Source organism: Mycteria americana, chromosome 23 (genome assembly GCF_035582795.1).
Source record: "Mycteria americana isolate JAX WOST 10 ecotype Jacksonville Zoo and Gardens chromosome 23, USCA_MyAme_1.0, whole genome shotgun sequence".
NCBI classification, from domain to species: Eukaryota; Metazoa; Chordata; class Aves; order Ciconiiformes; family Ciconiidae; genus Mycteria; species Mycteria americana.
The window spans coordinates 4,331,172-4,341,945 of record NC_134387.1 but is presented as its reverse complement, the minus strand read 5'-3'; positions in this window follow the sequence as shown (position 1 = coordinate 4,341,945).

The following is a 10,774-nucleotide window of genomic DNA, read 5'->3' as shown; positions in this document are numbered from 1 at the left end:
TTTGCCACATACCCTGCAAAATAATAACATTTAAGAAGCAAGCCATCAACAGCCAAGACACAAACATCTGTTTTAAGGAACATGCTGTGGGCTGGGAACAAGACAACCTTTGCCTTTCCACCAAGTATTGGTTAAATGAGCCAAGTACATTCACTTGTATGTACAGTATTATCTAAAAACTTGAATCAGTGCACTTATACACTCTAACATGTATACAGTATGCACGAACATATGTACATTTATAACTTATATAAAATTATATGCGTTTAGCCTGCCACTAGAGGCAAAACTTCAGATATTGATAAAATGTTAGAGTTCTACTCAACAGTTGGAAAGTTTCCACTTCCACACTTTTTGTAAAATGAGGAATATAGTTTACAAGTCTTAATAGTTAACAGAACCGCTGTTTTACACCTGGCCTTATTATTTTGTAAGACAGGAACTGAATATTTGATCATCTGACATGTTTTAACACCTGCATTGATTTCCTGTCCCCCAGTATCTTAGGTACATTTGTTGTTCATAAGTGCAACAGATAGAGAATTAAGGGAAGTGGATGAGCTGTGAAAGTTTTGCCATCAGTTTCAGCGATAGTGAAGCTGCACTTGGACATCTGATCACTGAGTTCACAACACACACCAGCCTTATACTTTGTCATAGCAGAACCCCAAGCATAAATTTCTCTTGTGCTGTGCAGTTAGGTCCAGAAAGAAAGCCCATGTATCCAAGAGTTCAGAATCCACGTGCAAGTCAAGAAATACAGATTAGAGGAAATAAAAAGGCATACACCTGTAGGTTAAATGTAAAAGCAGCAGTTAGTAGAAAAGCAGAAGTCCTTACCGACCATTCAGTTGACAGATGCCAAACATAAAAGATTTAAAAATCACAATTCTATTATTTAATCCATATGACATGGTTTAAAGCTCTTCAAAACAAAGCAGATGAATTCTGACCTGCATTTTTCCCCCGCCCTCCTATGAAGCTCATCTTCTGATCAAGAGAATTCCTAGGAAAGGAAAGGGAAAAGATTACCAATCTTGTTTTAAACTTTCCAAAGTGTGAAGAGTTTGGCAGGCAACTTTCTCCTCAGACACTGATAGATGATCTAGAAGGAAGGGTGTGTGCAGGGAGAGAGTTGAACTAAGCCTATGCCACTGTCGGGGTAAAGGTGATGGTAAACAGGCTGATTAAGACAGCAGCTCTGATAGCACTGGAGAAAGGCCCTTAAAGAGGCCATGGAAAGATCTTGGAAAAGGAGGACTGATGAAGGAACAGAAGGAGGAAGTGTAGTTGAACCAATGACCTAAATTGATCCCACTAGTAGCACATTCAACAAGCTGGGAGGAAGCGTGGGGAGCATGGCAGCTATCAGCATGCCCACAGAGGCAGGAGACTTCAGCCCTAGAGCAGAAGCCTTGACAGTTCAGATAGACAGACAAAAGCCAGATCTTTAAAATACTATTAAGGTGGGAGCATGGAGGCTCATCCATGGTTCAAGTCCACAGGTCAAGGAATAGGGCTCAGCACCACCTCAATATAAGCAGCCCAGTGGTGCACATCTCCACTGAGCCCCTGTCACTCAACTCATTTGTATAAATTGATTAACAATTAAATGAAAGATATTTTCATGCTGTACCTCTTCATTTTACAAAGATTACAAGAGCACTTTGAATACTCAAGAAGAGACAGGACACTAGTGAGTTAGGCACTATATGCACATGCCATGCCTGAAGAGGCTGCACGGGCAAACAGAAGGTGGAATGCTATATTCCCAATTTACATATCAGAAACAGAGGTCCACGAACGTCAAGCCACTTGCCTGAAATCACACAGGAAGCCAGGGCCTCAACCCTACTCTCCCAATTCCCAGAGCTGTTTTCCAGAGCACAACTTCAGGCCTTTTGTAGGACAGGTAAATGTTATTCAAACTGCTTCATAACTAGGGTTGGGGGAAGCAGGAGAGGAAAAGTGTTCTAAAAGGGAAAATAAAAGTCCCTCCCATCAAGAAGTGTATTTTACATTCCTGATTAATTACGCAACAGATTAAAATATTTAATATGTGATTTCCTTTCCCAAAACCAAGCTAGCACAAAAGACAAACCTGCGGCTCAAACAAAAAAAAAAAATTAAAATCAGAGTATGGCGCGTACTGTTTACCTGGGCAATGCCACCACCTTGTGGTCTGTGCAGCCACACCACCACTACAATCTTCATGTCTTCAATAGTAAACAAACCTAATTCTGTCCTGCGGTTCTCTTTCGAGACAACTTTGCTTAGACTTCACTCATGAACCACCTTAATAGCTCTGTCTGATATGCACTGATGGAATTTAATGATGTATGATTATTTAGTCCTTGTCATTACAAAGTTGATACCTGTTCTCAACACAGAGAAAGCTACACTCGCTAAATTAACATAGACCTCCTACTCATGTAACCCTGAAAAAAGGCCTTCCTAGTACTGTTACTCTGGCATAGATGCCTTTTCTGTCTTCTGAACCATACTGTACTCCCAACAGGCTTTCCCATCTAAACTTTTCTTTTCCTTACAGCATTTTAAGGTCAAACTGATTCCTATAAAGTCTTGCCACTCCCCGCTTTTGAGTAGTGTAAATATACACTTTGCTTCCCAAGTAACACTTCATAGAAATATTTGCTCAGTCTTTATGTTCAGAGCAGAGACTCAGTATTCTGCCACTATTTTCTTGCCTGGCATTACTGATGAACAGTGCTGTCTGCTATCCAAGAGGGTAGAACATTTGTTGCCATGTAGCACAGACACGCAGAGAAGAGCATCTCCGTGCACAGACTGTGGAAATACTTTAGCACTAGTGGCAGAGTCACATAAATAGCGCCACAAAAGGTAATCCTCCACAAACTGAAAACATCGCAACTTCCAGCCTGCTTCCTACCTGTCACAGAACGCTGGTGCCACCACCTGTTAGTCAGCCACTACCTGCAGATAGAAAGGACTTGGTTAGCTGCCAGCCTTGGGGGAAAACAAAAACAAAAAAACCCCACCAACAAAAACCACACACAAATTTACTGTCCATCTTGGGAGTTCTACTGGCAACCTCTCTGATGAATTTAAGGCACATCTTTTGGCTGTAAGATTATGAACATGCTACCTGTTTCAAGCATGAGATTATCTATGATAAGCAGTTTCTCCAAGACAGAAACATGCTCTGTACAACATGCACGTAAATCCAGCAGGTTGGAGGGACTGTATTTTATCAAAGCACCAGTGCTATAGGTCAGTGGGGGCAACTCTGCCAGTCACTAGAGCAGGAGCCCAATTTGACAGCCCTACTCAGGAAAATTTATTGAGACACGATGACCTCAATCAAAACCAAGTTCTATGGAGTCTGGTACATAAGAAGCCTTCCTCCACACTGAGGCTCTTTGCCCCTTCAAGCACAAACGGCAGTGTAGACTTTGAAGTTATGCTATGACAGAAGCAAGAGAAAGCACTGTCCCCCACCACCTCCTAGCAGTTCTGCATAAAGTGGAATTACCTTCTGGATTAGACCCAGCTTTCAGTGCCTACACAGACCACATCAATAACAAGCTGGAGCAAAAAATGGAGAATCAACAATCCCAGGCTTTGCTAATGAGGCATTCCACAGCCTGAAGCATGTCCATCTCCTTTCCCCTGCTTTTTAAATCAGCGTATCACGCCTTTGCAGTGTGACTGAAGATCCTCAGGTGACAGGCAAAAAAAAGTAGATATCAAAGTTATCATGTGTTGCCACATGACTATTGCAAAATTCAGTTCTACTCTTAACTAGAAAAAGCATATCTGAAACTGCCATAAAGAAATAAAAATGCTTTGGATATCTGCTACTGATATAATCAAGACATCCTGTATGATGTAAACCTAGGCTGCTTTCCAGGATACTGGCGCACACAAGCACTTACAGCAATTTTTCCTGCAGTGACCAACACAGAACTGGTTTAGGGTAACATTAGAGCCAAGAATACACCTTCCAAGAAACAGACATTGACAGCCTGCAGTATCCTCCTCGGAGGCAGACTTATATCCTCCATTTGGACTACAACTCTTTGATGCAACACACGCTACCTTGCTGGTTTTATACTTGTTTTACTAGCTAATTTCGCAGTTCCACTACTCAGTTTAGCATACACTTGCCAAATAGTCATGGACCTCAGAGAGTCTTAAGCATCTTAAGCATCATGGTCAAACTCATTCCAAAAATATCAAAAGCTACTACCTTTCCTCCTCTTTTACCTTGCTGCTTCTTTCAGGTCTACGTGAAACAGCTTCAGAACTCTGCTAGTGAAATAACAGAGAATACACTCTATGGGGAAGGATGACTGGAATGTTTTATTACAAAATCAGCCATTTTACAACAACTGTTCTCATTTTCTCCAAAGCAGATCAAGAAAAACCAGGATTTCTGGACTGGAAACATCTGCTTTGGGAGTGATTAAGAACAGTTATGGAGTCATTCCTGTCACTTTTCTCACTCAGATAAGCTCTTGGGTCCAATTTCTATAGGCATTTGAGCACCCTATTCCCTTGAGTTCTTTTTGAAAGTTTTAGCCCATAAAGTCTTTCCCCCAAAGCCCACTAGCATTTGCTACATTCACACACTACATTTAAATCCCAATTACAACCACTATAGTCTTTTTACAGCATTCATAGTACACTTAACACAATAGGATCCTCGTCACCAACATGCATTTGTGCGGTTATCAGCATAAAAAACATTTATGGGAAAAAAAATTAACCTTATGGTATAGGGCTTGAATTTCATTTGCAAACATTGTAAATACCTGACAGAATGAGTAGTCAGAAGGAAACGTTTTATCAAATGCAACACACATAACAGTATGTCTGACTTTTGCTATATACTTACATTTTTAATATTTCTAGGTGTATTCAAAACTCTCAGGGAAAAAAAAAGCCCGTGTCTTGGACTATGTGTTTGAGGACTTGGCGGTAATAATAATAAAAAAAAAAAAAGCCCAAATCTCTAGTAGTCTGGAATTCAAAGGGCTGTCCAGCTCACACAAAACTAAGAGCACAGAAGCATTGGTCTCAGACCCCATTAGATGCAAAAACGGTGCATGAATTCAGATGACAGTTTCTGAAAATTCCTGCTCTACTACTATACCACAGCTAAACAAAGGGCACAGTCCTCAGGCTGAAAAGACATTGACTTGCTAGCATATGTCTCCACATTCACTAACTACTTGACTTGCTATGTGATAATCCATGAGATGGGTCAAGTCATTTTTGTGAAATAACTCCTGTTGCAATCAACCAGGCTTCATTCCCAGTGTTACTGTGGACCATTACAGACACATCATTTGTCCCAGAGGAAGATCAGGAACTACCCCACCAAGGCTTTTAGACTGGTGCTTCTATTTTGTTGGGGAGAGAAGCAGAGGCCCCCCTAGAGATCCAGGGCATATGACTTGCTTGCCTCGGACCTGCCTCTGAACCAGAGTTAAAAGGGAAGACACTCAAGAGAGAATACGTTGTTTTTAAGTCTTGCCAACACCCCAGATATCAGGTCAGAAGCAGATGCTCTGGGAATCAGTGCAGAATTCTGTGACAAGCAGTAGGATCATAGATTTTGCATGTTACAGAATAAAGTCCAGGCCTCAGCATGCAGCTGTATGCAATGCATGGTCAATGAGATGTGCTCAGCACGTGATCCAAGTCTACCACTTGTGTTCAGTGTAGAGTGGCACATGCTGCTGCTTCTTACTGAGGTAAAAAAAACAGACCCTGTAATCAGAGGGCACCACTCAGCGTTCAAAACATTCAGACCAGTAATACTGCCTCTCTCCAGAAATACACCTTGCTCCGTTCCAAAGAGAAACAGATACATCCCATTCAAAGCCAAAAGAGCCTCAGCCAGCCTCCAACTTCTGCACAGCACAGACTTCCCACTGGGACTAGACAGACAGAAATAGCACACTCATCCCTCATGCAGTCCTTGCAGCAAGCATGAAATAAACATTTTCTTACCTCAACAATAAGGCTAAGACTCATCAAGGTAGGACAACACCAATGCTCATTGCATGCTTGCTTTTAGGAGGCTATCTTTCCAACACCCTTCAGAGAAGTGCTGACACCTGCACTCATCTTCAAGTATGCTAGTCAAAACTTAAGAGCTTAATGCAGAAGAAACTTTCTGTAATTCATAGCAGCCCCAAATTACATCAATAAACAGCTCATTCTGATTTTTTCAAATCTAGAATCATTACAGCATAGTGCCAGAAACCTCTTGTGTTTGGTGCTGTACACACATAACACAGGAAAATATCACCAGCAACAAACAACTATTACCACTTGGTTACTTTTTATTTGGACACTTCTTGCATTTGGCTTGACGCTACACTGAAAATGCAAGAAAATATGGCCCATCTTTGTTACCTACCTTCATATCCCTTGGCTCAGCAGGGCCCTGATTCTTGCTCGAGAGTCTCAGATGATGCTTTAATATGGGGTAGCTTAGATGATTATGTTTTTAACCAGAAACTACTCAGTCTGGATGAGTCTTTAATGCCTTCCAATGAAAAGCTAAGAGAGTAATTGCTTTGCAGACCGACTTGTTATGCCTTATCATAAGAAAGAGACATCAATTATTGTAACACTTCTGTATAACACATTGGATTTCTAGATACTGGTCTCAATAAACAACTTGCTTAAAATATTTCAATGTGCAAAAGCAAAACATATGGGACAACTACGCTCCTTGAAATACACTTAAGAGGCAGACATAATTATGTCACAGTTCAGTCTCTATGGTTTTTATCCTGCATTTTTAAGTGCCTACAAAGATTGGAAGTACCCAAGTTGGTTTTTTTTTCCCCCCAAGGGATGGAGAGAGGAGAGAGGACAGGAAAGAAGTTTGAAAGGATTTGTGCAAGTTGCCTAATAAGAGCAAGAATACAAACCAAGCGTTGCAAGCCCAATCTTATCTGAAGCAACTGAGTGCCAGATTTTAAGCTAACACAAAAGCCCATTATGGTCATTGTTGAACCTTGTCTTACAAGCACCACCTGAGTATTTGAACCTTTGCTCCTTGCTACTAGACAGTGCAACAGCAATGCCCTCATTTACACCAGATTGGACTTTCCTGTGTTCCTCTTCACATTGCCTCCTGTGCTTAAAGTAATAGCACTCCGCAGATGAGCTGAACAGCTGCCAAAGCACAAGCTATTGAGTATCTAATTCAGGAAACATGAAACAGTTCACAGGATTAAGGCCCCAATAAATATTCCTCCTACAAGAGAGTCTCCAAAAGAGGTATCACTACATATGCAAAGTAATAATTTTATACCTCCATTTTCTTCTCCCCCCCCCCCATCACCTACACATGCTTAGATGGGAAGGCCAGAACTGGAGCATTGAGATTGCTCACCAAAAAAAAAAAAATCTAGAAATCCCTCCCTGAGGAAATACAGGTAGACCGGATTTGCTTTGAAAAAGTGAGAATTAGGTTAAAACAAAACAAAGAACTTCACACTCTGGAGTTCACTGTGCCTACTACATCTCCACAGAACAGCTGAAATCCTGTACCTGCTGTCAGAGAAAACCACACTACCTACAACTGCGCTACCTTTTAGGCTTTAATTCTCTGTTTGGCATGGACAGAGCAAGAGACACAACCCATCCATGGTAGTCTAAGTCTCAAAACTACTCTAGCACAACATCCTTTCTCCTAGCACTATGCCATTAGCTAGAAAAAACAGGAAGAAGAAAAAAAAAACCCAAAAAATTTGTAGCAGTGATGGTTTATGTACAATGGAATATTAGTTTGGATTTAGATAGATAAGAATACAAAGCACAGTGGCTACAGCCCTACATGTAGATACTTTTGCTGTAATAAAAGCAGCTTACATTTGTCATATTTACTGAGAAAAAGATCAAGCTAAACCAGAGAACGAGAACACTTGTGAATATTTATAAACAAACTCCTCTTCTTCCGCAGGCCTTGGTACCTTACCTTGAGATATCCATACCAACAGTCTGCAGAAGCTTTCACTACTGGATTACAGTAAACCCCACTGAATTGGCAGAATACCAGAAAAAGGGCAAAAGAGCTATTATTACCAAAAAGAAGCGGCAGCCCAGCCCAGCCCCTAGCACAGCCCTTCCCAAACCATTAAAAAAGCCAACAGAAAACACCACCATTTAGGCAGGATCACAGGCTGTGATTCAGCAAGAGTCGGCCACAAACAGAGAAAAAAAATTTCAAGCACTACAAAAGGCAAGCCCCATCCCACCACCCTGCCGCAGCAAACTTAATGGTCTCTTACCTAGAAACATCCTCATATGGTTGCTTTTTGACAGAGAAGACCACCCCAAGCAGCCAGCGCTGCAATCCAGGCAAGGAAGACACTTTACCTCAGCAGCCAGGAGCTGCCCCACCCAGTTCTGGAAGGTTCCACAGCCCCTCAGGGCTCCCCTCAGCAACCAGCAGCTCAGTGGAGGCACCTGAAACAACTCACACCTGAGGTAACTTTTCCCTTCCTCCCCTCATAGCCTTTAAAGCTACTTTTTTCCCCCTACACAACACAGAAAGAGTAACATCAATGTATTGCTCACTTTTTCCTAAAATTCTCTGTTCCAAGGCCATGTGCAAGGCAGGGGGGGCAGCGGGCCAAGCTGTACTTTCCTCTAAGGAAAAGGCACTTGCAGGCATAGCCCCACCTCAAGCCTTTGGGGTTAGTTCCCACTGTACCCCCTCAGCAGAGAAAGGCACGCATTTTCAGCATCTTTTCTTGTGCATTGCAGGTCCCAGGGTGGGAAATAGGCAGTACTGCCAAAACATGCTTTTCAACTGCAGAGCCTGCAGTGACGGCCTAGCACATCAGCTTTACTCCTCACTCCTGAATTGTGGCCTCTTCCCATGCCTAACATGCAAACATCCCTGTCAGGTTTCTACTTTGACACACAAAATGGCACCAAGTTACAGGGCAAGGCCCCATCTCAGTCTGCAGTGCCATGTGAACTGCCCCATCATGTACATACAGAGCAAACATATTGTACACATGCAGCAAGTCAGGTATATCCCTGAAGGAGGCATTTTCCCTGACACCTTCCCTCAGCTGTGTCAGGAAAGATGGGGGCTGGAAGTGCTGCCCAGCTCTTTCTGATGTTTTTACAGCACTTAGCATAATGGAGCAGTGATATTTTACACTGGGGCCTTGAGGTGCCACTGTCAAGCAAAAATATTGTCCTAAGGACCAATTTCCGGAACCAATTTCAATTTCAAAACTAATTTATTTGGAAGGAAGAGAATTTGAGCCACCTCAAGCCTAGATTAACAAAGATCCAGTAAAAAATATGGAGTTTTATCAGCAGATCGGAGGTGCACGTTCAGATCCTGTTTTCACAGCTGCAAATGTATTAGCCAGATTGCAAAGGTCAGGTCTGTGAAATTTTCCATAGGTGGCAGCATTACTGCAGAGTTTCAGTGAGAAATACAGACGAGCAGTATGGTCGCTTCGGCATCGATAGAAAAACCTATGGGAAAACCTTATGGGAAAAACCTTCTAGGAATTAATTACTTTTCTACAGTGCTGTCACCCAGTGCAGGCAGCCATACAAACCTAGAGGATGAATAAAAAAAAAAAATCCAGTAGAAAGGCTGTAATTGCATCCGAACAAGGCTTAATAATGAACTGGACATGTGTATTGCTAATTTATAGCTTTTAATAGGCCTGTTATTACCAATGAAGCCAGCCTTTACTTTCAGAGATTTATTAAGAGTTATTATGAGAGTGAAAGGGCGTATTTTTGCCATAAGCATCATCTTTGGGGTGTCTCTGCCTTTGGAAGAATTCAATTCTTTCAAAGGATAGCTATGTTATATGAAATGTGCTGTATGAAATGGCTCATGGGTTGGAAAGAATTTGGTAATTCTCACATCCCTTCATTATATGCCTGCATTGTATTCTATGGGCTGTTTAACAATTGGTGTAATCCCTGTGAGAAGCTATTAGCAACACCACCAAATTAGGGTTCATGTAAAGCACTAGCTTAACAGCAGCCTGAAGCTCCCTGCTTATATCCACAGTGCATGTAACATCAGAGCAAGCTTCCTTGAATTGCACTGCTAGCACGTCCCACGCCATGCTCCAAGGAAAAGATAGTATCTTCTGTATGCTTGGGAATCACTTATTCACAGATATTGGGGGAAAGGAAGAGATCAACAGCCACTTTTTTTTTTCCAGAGCTGTTTACATGTAAATAAGCCTTGCCTGAACCAGAGAGATGGACAATTCACAACAGTACACCAATACTCTCAAAATATCGGTCCAACAACCAGTAAGTATTCTTAAGAGCCAAATAACCCTGTATAGTGGGTTGGTTTGACTCATGAGCAGCCCTTTTTTGGGGGTAATCACCCAGAAAAGATTTCCAGGGCTCATTCTTTAGCTTTTCTGATGTCCCTAAGAATAAAGGGATAGATATGGGACAGATAGAGGTGATGAGGAAGGGAAGGAGTATGTAATTTCAATCATCATCTTTCAGCTGCTTGGAAGATGAACGATCAGTGGATATATTTCACTGCATGTCTAATATGAGAGTATAATGTAACATCATTTTTATGGGTCAGAAGATCTCTCAGGACAATGGGGGAGCAAAGTAACATGTCTTTTCTCAGTTGAAAACATGACGTAGTACAGTTATATAAAACGTTTCCCACCCAAAATTGCAGGTGTAGCAATAAAAAAGCGGTGATTCAGGAATCTAGCTCTGATTTAGAAGTTAAACCAGCAATTTTATT